The sequence below is a fragment of the Moschus berezovskii genome, chromosome 11 (assembly GCF_049115385.1).
Source record: "Moschus berezovskii isolate FMDL1 chromosome 11, NW_MosBer_1.0, whole genome shotgun sequence".
In the NCBI taxonomy this organism is placed as follows: domain Eukaryota; kingdom Metazoa; phylum Chordata; class Mammalia; order Artiodactyla; family Moschidae; genus Moschus; species Moschus berezovskii.
Window position 1 is genome coordinate 56,413,450 of NC_142470.1, and position 8,771 is coordinate 56,422,220.

Here is an 8,771-nt window from a genome sequence, read left to right on the forward strand (position 1 = left end):
GCAGTGATTTTAGAGCCCAGAAAAATAAAGTCAGCCACTGTTTCCACTGTTTCCCCATCTATTTGCCATGAAGTGATGGGACCAGATGCCATGATCTTAGTTTTCTGAATGTTGAGCTTTACACCAACCTTTTCACTCTCCTCTTTCACTTTCATCAAGAGGCTCTTTAGTTCTTCTTCACTTTCTGCCATAAGGGCAGTGTCATCTGCATATCTGAGGTTACTGAAATTTCTCTGGGAATCTTGATTCTAGCTTGTTTTCTTCCAGCCCAACATTCCTCATGATGTACTCTGCATATAAGTTAAATAAGTAGGATGAAAATATACAGCCTTGATGTACTCCTTTTCCTATATGGAATCAGCCTGTTGTTCCATGTCCAGTTCTAACTGTTGCTTCCTGACCTACATACAGGTTTCTCAAGAGGCAGGTCAGGTGGTCTGGTATTCCCATCTCTTTCAGAATTTTCCACAGTTTATTGTGATTCACACTGTCAAAGGCTTTGGCGTGGTCAATAAGCAGAAATAGATGTTTTTCTGGAACTCTCTTGCTTTTTCAATGATCCAGTGGATGTTGTCAATTTGATCTCTGGTTCCTCTGCCTTTTCTAAATCCAGCTTGAACATCTGGAAGTTCATGGTTCACGTATTGCTAATTCCTGGTTTGGAGAATTTTGAACATGACTTTATTAGTGTGTGCTGCTGCTGCTGCTGCTGCTTATAAATCACTTCAGTCATGGCCGACTCTGTGTGACCCCATAGACGGAAGACCACCAGGCTCCCCCGTCCCTGGAATTCTCCAGGCAAGAACACTGGAGTGGGTTGCCATTTCCTTCTCCAATGTGTGAAAGTGAAAAGTGAAAGTGAAGTCGCTCAGTCATGATGAGTGCAATTGTGCGGTAGTTTGAGCAGTCTTTGTCATTGCCTTTCTTTGGGATTGGAATGAAAAGTGACCTTTTCCAGTTCTGTGGCCACTGCAGAGTTTTCCAAATTTGCTGGCATATTGGGTGCAGCACTTTCTCAGCATCATCTTTTAGGATTTGAAATCACTCAACGGGAATTCCATCACCTCCACCAGCTTTGCTTGTAGTGATGCTTCCTAAGGCCCACTTGACTTCACATTCCAGGATGTCTGGCTCTAGGTCAGTGATCACACTATCTTGATTATCTGAGTCATGAAGATCTTTTTTATATAGTTCTTCTGTGTATTCTTGCCACCTCTTCTTAATATCTTCTGCTTCTGTTAGGTCCATACCATTTCTGTTCTTGAGCCCATCTTTGCATGAAATGTTCCCTTGTAATCTCTAATTTTCTTAAAGAGATCTCTTGTCTTTCCCATTCTGTTGTTTTCCTCTATTTCTTTGCATTGATCACTGAGGATGGCTTTCTTATCTCTCCTTGCTATTCTTTGGAACTCTGCATTCAGATGCTTATATCTTTCCTTTTCTCCTTTGCTTTTCACTTCCCTTCTTTTCACAGCTATTTGGAAGGCCTCCTCAGACAGCCATTTTGCTTTTGCTTTTCTTTTTCTTGGGGACGGTCTTGATTCCTATCTCCTGTACAATGTCACGAACCTCCGTCCATAGTTCATCAGGTACTCTGTCTATCAGATCTAGTCCCTTAAATCTATTTCTCAATTCCACTGTATAGTCATAAGGGATTTTATTTAGGTCATACATGAATGTATAATATGTATGTATACATATAATACACATATAATAATACATATTGCGATATATACACATATTATACACACACATATTCATATATATCATATAATATACACATAATACATATAATATTATATTAATATCCTGTATATAGAGCAATATAATATTTTATGTTTTATTATGTAGTATATGTATATTATATTACTATGCATTATTATTATACATATATAATTATGTATAATATACAGACACACACATACATACACATATTCTATTATTTGTTTATTTGAAGAAACCTAATACCCCACATTGAACTAATTATTGTTGTTTTTATTATTGTTATTTTAATCAGAAAATATTTCCATTTGAACTGCTTTGTGCAAGACAGTGGGCAAACACTTAGAATATACTGGAAAAGACTTAGAATCTGAAAATCTGGTGATAGTCTATATCAGGTAACTTAATACCACAGATCAATACCAGGTCTCAGGGCAGGAGGTGAGTGGCAGGCAAGGGAGTGAAACTTTGTATTTACAGCCACTCTCCATGGTTTACATTACTGCCTGAGCTCCCTTCCTGTCGGATCAGTGGCCGCATTAGATTTTCAGAGGAGCTGAATCCCTACTGTGAATTTCATGTGCAAAGTATCTAGGTTGTAGGATTCCTATGAGAATCGAAAACCTGATGTGGAGCTGAGGCAGTGATGCACTGGGGAGTGGCTGGAAATACAGATTATCATTGGCAGAGAGGTTTGACTGCACAGAGACCATAATAAATCAATTATTTTCAGACTCATATCAAAATTATCAGTGAGTGGCAAGTGACAATTGTATAAATATTTCATTATATATTACAATGCAATGACAATAAAAAATAAAGTGCATAATAAATATAATGCGCTTGAATCATCCAGGAAACAACACTCCTGCCCCCTTGGTCCGTGGAAAAATTGTCCCATGAAACCAGTCCCTGATGCCAAAATCGTTGGGAACCATTGGTCTATATTATACAGACCAGAGTCACTATATGTCTCTCTGAAATCTGTTTCCTCTTCTGTAAAATGAAGAGGGTACACATGGACTGAAGTTCTCTGCCAATGTTAAGTATTGAATATGTGACACATTCATTTGTTAATCATTCCCAGAAAGATTAGGTTTTTATTCAGTGATGAATGAATATGTGCATGCACACTCATTCGTTCAGTCAAGTCCAACTCTTTGCAATCCTATGGACTGTAGCCTACCAGGCTCCTCTGTCCATGGGATATCCCATGCAAGAATACTGGAGCAGATTGCAATTTCCTTCTCCAGGGGATTTTCCTGACCCAGGGATCCAACCCGTGTCTCTTATATCTCCTACATGGGCAGATGGATTCTTACCCCTGAGTCACCTGGAAGCGGTGATAAATGACCTAGAGATAAATGGATGCTCTGCAGGGCTTATCTCACTGGATCTCTTTGTAGCATCACAAACTGCCATCACACCTTCTTTGTTGCGGAGCTCTTCCCCTCCCATGGTTTCAACAACACATTTCCTTCTGTTTCTGCTCCAGGCAGAGGCAACAATTGAAAAAAAAAATTTATAATAAATATGGAAAAAGTTTAATTTTCCCAATAAAACAGAAATACAGACAAAGCATTAAAATCTCACTGGTGTAAAAAACAGGAACTGAATAATGTCAAATAAGGAGATGCTGCTGCTGCTGCTAAGTCACTTCAGTCGTGTCCGACTCTGTGTGACCCCATAGACGGAAGCCCACCAGGCTCTCCCGTCCCTGGGATTCTCCAGGCAAGAACACTGGAGTGGGTTGCCATTTCCTTCTCCAATGTGTGAAAGTGAAAAGTGAAAGTGAAGTCGCTCAGTCATGTCCGACCCTTAGCGACCCCACGGACTGCAGCCTACCAGGCTCCTCCATCCATGGGATTTTCTAGGCAACAGTACTGGAGTGGCTTGTCATTGAGATGCAGTGATTGGTAAATATTGAAAAAATATTTAACTTCATAATTAAACAATTACCAGTTATAATGATGTGATGGAGATTTTCAACCATAAAATTAGCAAAGGTTTCTCTTATTTTAATTCAATACCTGACATGAGGGTGTGGTGAGCCTGGCAGGGATGGTATAAATTGGTAGAGAGCTTTTAAAAGGCAATTTGGCAATGTGTATCAAGAGACTTAAAATATTCAAGCCCACAGATTTATATATAGGTACCTTTATTATGCATTATATATAAACCAAGGGTGTGGGGAGAGTTTATATACGTGGGTACTTATTACTACAGCATTATGTAAAATAACAGAAAAAGGAAAGAATAATCAAACATAAATACATGGGTAATTAAATTATACATTCACTTCACTAAAAAACCTAAGAAGCCACTGAAAACTACGTTTAGAGTTTTTAATAATGTCAGAAACATTTATATCATAATGTTAAGTGAAAAATGAAATAGAATACAAAGCTAAACTTAGAATAAAGTTCCCTAGAAAACATTTGTTCCATTGCCCATAATGCCACAGAGGTCACAGATCTGGTGGCAATTCCATGCCTCTTTCCTCATCCAGAAAAGTTGAATTTAAAGGAGGTGTCCCAAAGGAGGCTAATCAGGAGAGGGTGAATATTTGTCAGAGTTGTTGATTCACTGGTAAACAAGTTTTGTGCCATGTGGACTAAGCATTCAGTCCTGATTGCAAAGCCCAGTCCACTTTTTTTTTTTTAACTCTAATCTTCAGTTTTCCCCTCAAACATTTTCAGCTTCAGCTCTCTCATCCATGAATGGGATATATTAATACTGTATTTCCCACATAAGGTAAGTATGGGGCTTCCCAGGTAGCGTTAGCGGTAAAGAACCTTCCTGCCAATGAAGGAGAAGTAAAAGATGTGGGTTTGATCTCTGGGTCAAGAAAGTCCCCTGGAGGAAGGTACGGCAACCCATTCCAGTATTCTTGCCTGAGAATCCCATGGACAGAGGAGCCTGTCAGGCTTCAGTCAAATGGATCGCAAAGAGTCAGACATGACTGAAGTGACTCATCACACACGCACTAGATAAGTATAGTATCTAGCACACTGTACGCACTGAGTAACTGCTGGTTAATTTTATGCAAGGAAGGTTCACCTGATTAAAAAAAACATATGCTCCAATGTGTTCTATTAATTAATTAAGACTAAATTAATGAATACTTAAAGGTGTTCAATACTCACGTGGAAATCTAACTACTACTTTTCTTAAATTTTCCGTTTTCTGTTGGGGTATAGTCAATTAACAATTTTGTGATACAGCAGAGGGACTCACCATACATATACATGTATCCATTCTTATCGCCCCTCCTATACCAGCTGCCACATAACATTGAACAGAGTTCCTTGTGCTATACAGTAGGTCCTTGTTGGTTTTCCATTTTAAATATAGCAGTGTGTATAGGTCCACCCTAAACTCCCTAACTATCCCTTCCACTGGCAACCATAAGTTCATTCTATAAGTCTGTCAGTCTCTCTGTTTTTTAAGTATTTCTTTTTAAAGTCTACCTTTAAGGGATGCCATATGATATTTCTCCTTCTCTGTATGATTTATTTCACTCAGTATGACACTCTATAGGTCCATCCATGTTGCTGTAAATGACATTCTTTCTTTCTTTTTAAGGCTGGGTAATATTTCATTGTATATATGTACCACATCTTCTTTATCCATTCCTTGTTAATGGACACTTAGATTGCTTCCCTGTCTTGGCTATTGTAAACAATGCTGCTGTGAACATTGGGATGCATGTATCCTTTTGCATTATGATTTTGTCCAGAGAGGGATTGCAGGGTCACGTGGTAGCTCCATTTTTAGTTTTTTAAGGAATTTCCATGGTTTTCTCCATAATGCCTGTTAACATTCCCACCAACAGTGTAGGAGGGTTCCTTTTCCTACACACCCTCTTCAGCATTTATTTTTTGTGGATTTTTTGATGATAGCCATGCTGGCTGTTGCGAGGTGATATCTCATTGTAGTTTTAATTTGTGTTTCTCTAATAATGAGTGATGTTGAACATCCTTTCACTGTTTATTGGCCACCTGTATGTCTTCTTTGGAGAAATGTCTAGCTAGGCCTTCTGCCCATTTGTTTATTAAGTTGTTTGCTTTGATGTGGTTAAGCATCAGGAGATGTTTGTAAATTTTGGAGACTAATCCCTTTTTGGCCAATCATTTGCAAATATTGTTGTCCAACCTGTGGGTTGTCTCTTCCTTTGGTCTGTTGTTTCTTTTGCTGTGCAAAGTTTTTGAGTTTAAGTAGTTCTCATTTATTTATCTTTGTTTTTATTTTCATTATTCTGGGAGATGGATCAAAAGAAATATTTCTGTGATTTATGTCAGAGAATGTTCTATATTTTACTCTAGGAGTTTTACAGTAACCAATCTCACATTTAGATCTTTAATCCACTTTGAGCTTATTTTTGTGTATGGTGTTACAGAATGATCAATTTCATTTTTTTTTTTACATGTGGCTGTCCAGTTTTCCCAGCAATATTTATTAAAGAGACAGTCTTTCCAACATTGTGTAATCTTGCCTCTTTTGTCATAGATGAATTGACTATGGGTGCATGGTTTTATTTCTGGATTTTTTATCCTGTTCCATTGATCTATATTTCTATTTTTGAGCTATTGATCTATATTTATATTTTTCCATACTGTTTTGTTGACTGCGGCTTTGTAGTATCTGGGTTGGTAAGAAATCCCATGGACAGAGGAGCCTGGCAGGCTACATTCCAGGGGGTCACAAAGAGTCGGACATGACTTAGCAACTAAACAACAATTCATGGAACCTGATTCCTCCAGCTTCATTTTTCTTTCTCAAGATTGTGTAAGCTATTTGATGTCTTTTGTATCTTCATAAAATTTTCAAGATTTTTTTGTTCTAGTTCTGTGAAAAATGCCATTGGAAATTTGATAGGAATTGCACTGAATCTGTAGATTACCTTGGGTAGTATAATCATTTTGACAATATTGATTCTTCCAATCCATAAAAATGATATATTTTGTATCATGCATCGAACTTGGACTGGTGATTCATTTCATATATGATAATATACATGTTTCAATGCCATTCTCCCAAATCATCCCACCCTCGTCCTCTCCCACAGAGTCCAAAAGACTGTTCTATACATCTGTGTCTCTTTTGCTGTCTCGTATACAGGGTTATCGTTATCATCTTTCTAAATTCCATATACGTGCGTTAATATACTATATTGGTGTTTTTCTTTCTGGCTTACTTCACTCTGTATAATAGGCTCCAGTTTCATCCACCTCATTAGAACTGATTCAAATCCTCGGGGCTAGTGTACTGGGATGAACTAGAGGGATGGGATGGGGAGGGAGGTTGGAGGGGGGTTCAAGAAGGGGAACATATGTACACCTGGGGAAGATTCATGTCAATGTATGGCAAAACCAATACAATAGTGTAATTAGCCTCCAATTAAAATAAATAATTGTTTTTAAAAAATGATATATCTTTCCATTTGTTTTGTTTTCTTCAATTTCTTTCATCAGCCTCTTATAGCAGTACAGGTCTTTTGTCTCCTCAGATAGATTTATTCCTAGATATTTTGTTATTTTTGATAAGATGGTAAATGGAATAGTTTCTTAAATTTCTCTTTCTGATATTTTGTTGTTAGTATAGAAAAATGCAACAGATTTCTGTGTATTAATTTTGTTACTTACAGCTTCACCAAATTCACTGATGAGTTCTAATCGTTTTCTGGTAGAATCTTTACAATCTTTTATGCACAGTATCATTTCATATGCAAACAGTGACAGTTTAACTTCTTCTTTTCCAATTTAGATTCCTTTTACTTCTTTTTCTTCTCTGATTGCTGTATCTAAGACTTCCAAACTATGTTGGATAAAAGCGTCAAGAATGGACATTCTTGTCTTGTTCCTGATCTTAGATGAAATGCTTTCAGCTTTTTACCATTAAGTATTATGTTAGCTATAGGGAAATCTAACTGCATCCTGACAGAGTCCATTATGTTCTATTTCTGATAAGTCAACTATAGTAATGAACATAGGATTGTAGAGTTGGGAGGAAATTGAATGGGATAATGCATTGCAGGTGCTTACCAGAGTGCTTGGCACATGGTTCAAAATCAATGAAATGTTAGGTTTAAAGATAAAGAGCATAATCTTCCTCCATAATTTCAGTTAAATGAAAGCTTTCTTCATCAGTCAGTTGACCAACCAATTTATATTGATTGATTACTATGAGCCAGAAAGTGTGGCAGTGCAACACAGATTCACATATTCGCAACTACAGAAACTGACAAAGTAGACGTCTGTGCTACTTTGATGAGGGAAATAGCTCTCTTTGTACCTCATAGAATTTTTTTTCTCTAAATATATTGTGTTTCAGTTTTCTCTCCACTCTTGCTCCAAAAGGGGTATAATTTCTATTTAAGGTGCTAGAAATAGAGAGTTTGGCAGAATAATGACAACAACTAATGGACTTTAAAAAGGATAGATGTGACTTGGGTGATTTGCTAGTGATTTATTTTCAAATCTGGGAGAAAAAAGTAACTAAGAACAGAAGAGTTTTCTAATTTGTATTTCACTTAAAATGCCACTGTGTATTTCCTGAAATGTTAATGACAAAATTAGCTTCATGTGTGGTGAAAAAGAAACCATCCAAAGTCTTGAACAGGAAAGCACCAAGAATGAAATAGTCCCCTGAGTCTGTTCCAGATTGGAGCAGAGATGTGGTGGTCTAGAAGCAAGAGTAAAATGCAATGGATTGCATAATAACTGCAAACAGTAGTGTTTGGGAAACATTATCAACCATGTGGGTGGAATGTAAAAGCTCAATGGGAAAATATAAGAAAGCGAGAATAAACAATAGCATGTTGCTACTATAACCTCAGGATAACACTCTGAATTTCAGCATCTCAGTTTCCTCATTCACATTCAAAATATACATGGAGAGAGCTCTTTAGGAAGGGAAGTTTATGAATCTCAATCGATCTCCAAAATTCTTTAGGACAGAGGAAAAGGAAACGGTCTGTGGTTTTAGAAATAATTGCAACATTTACAGTATTCAAAGAATCTTCACCAGCATTATTACATTTATACTCA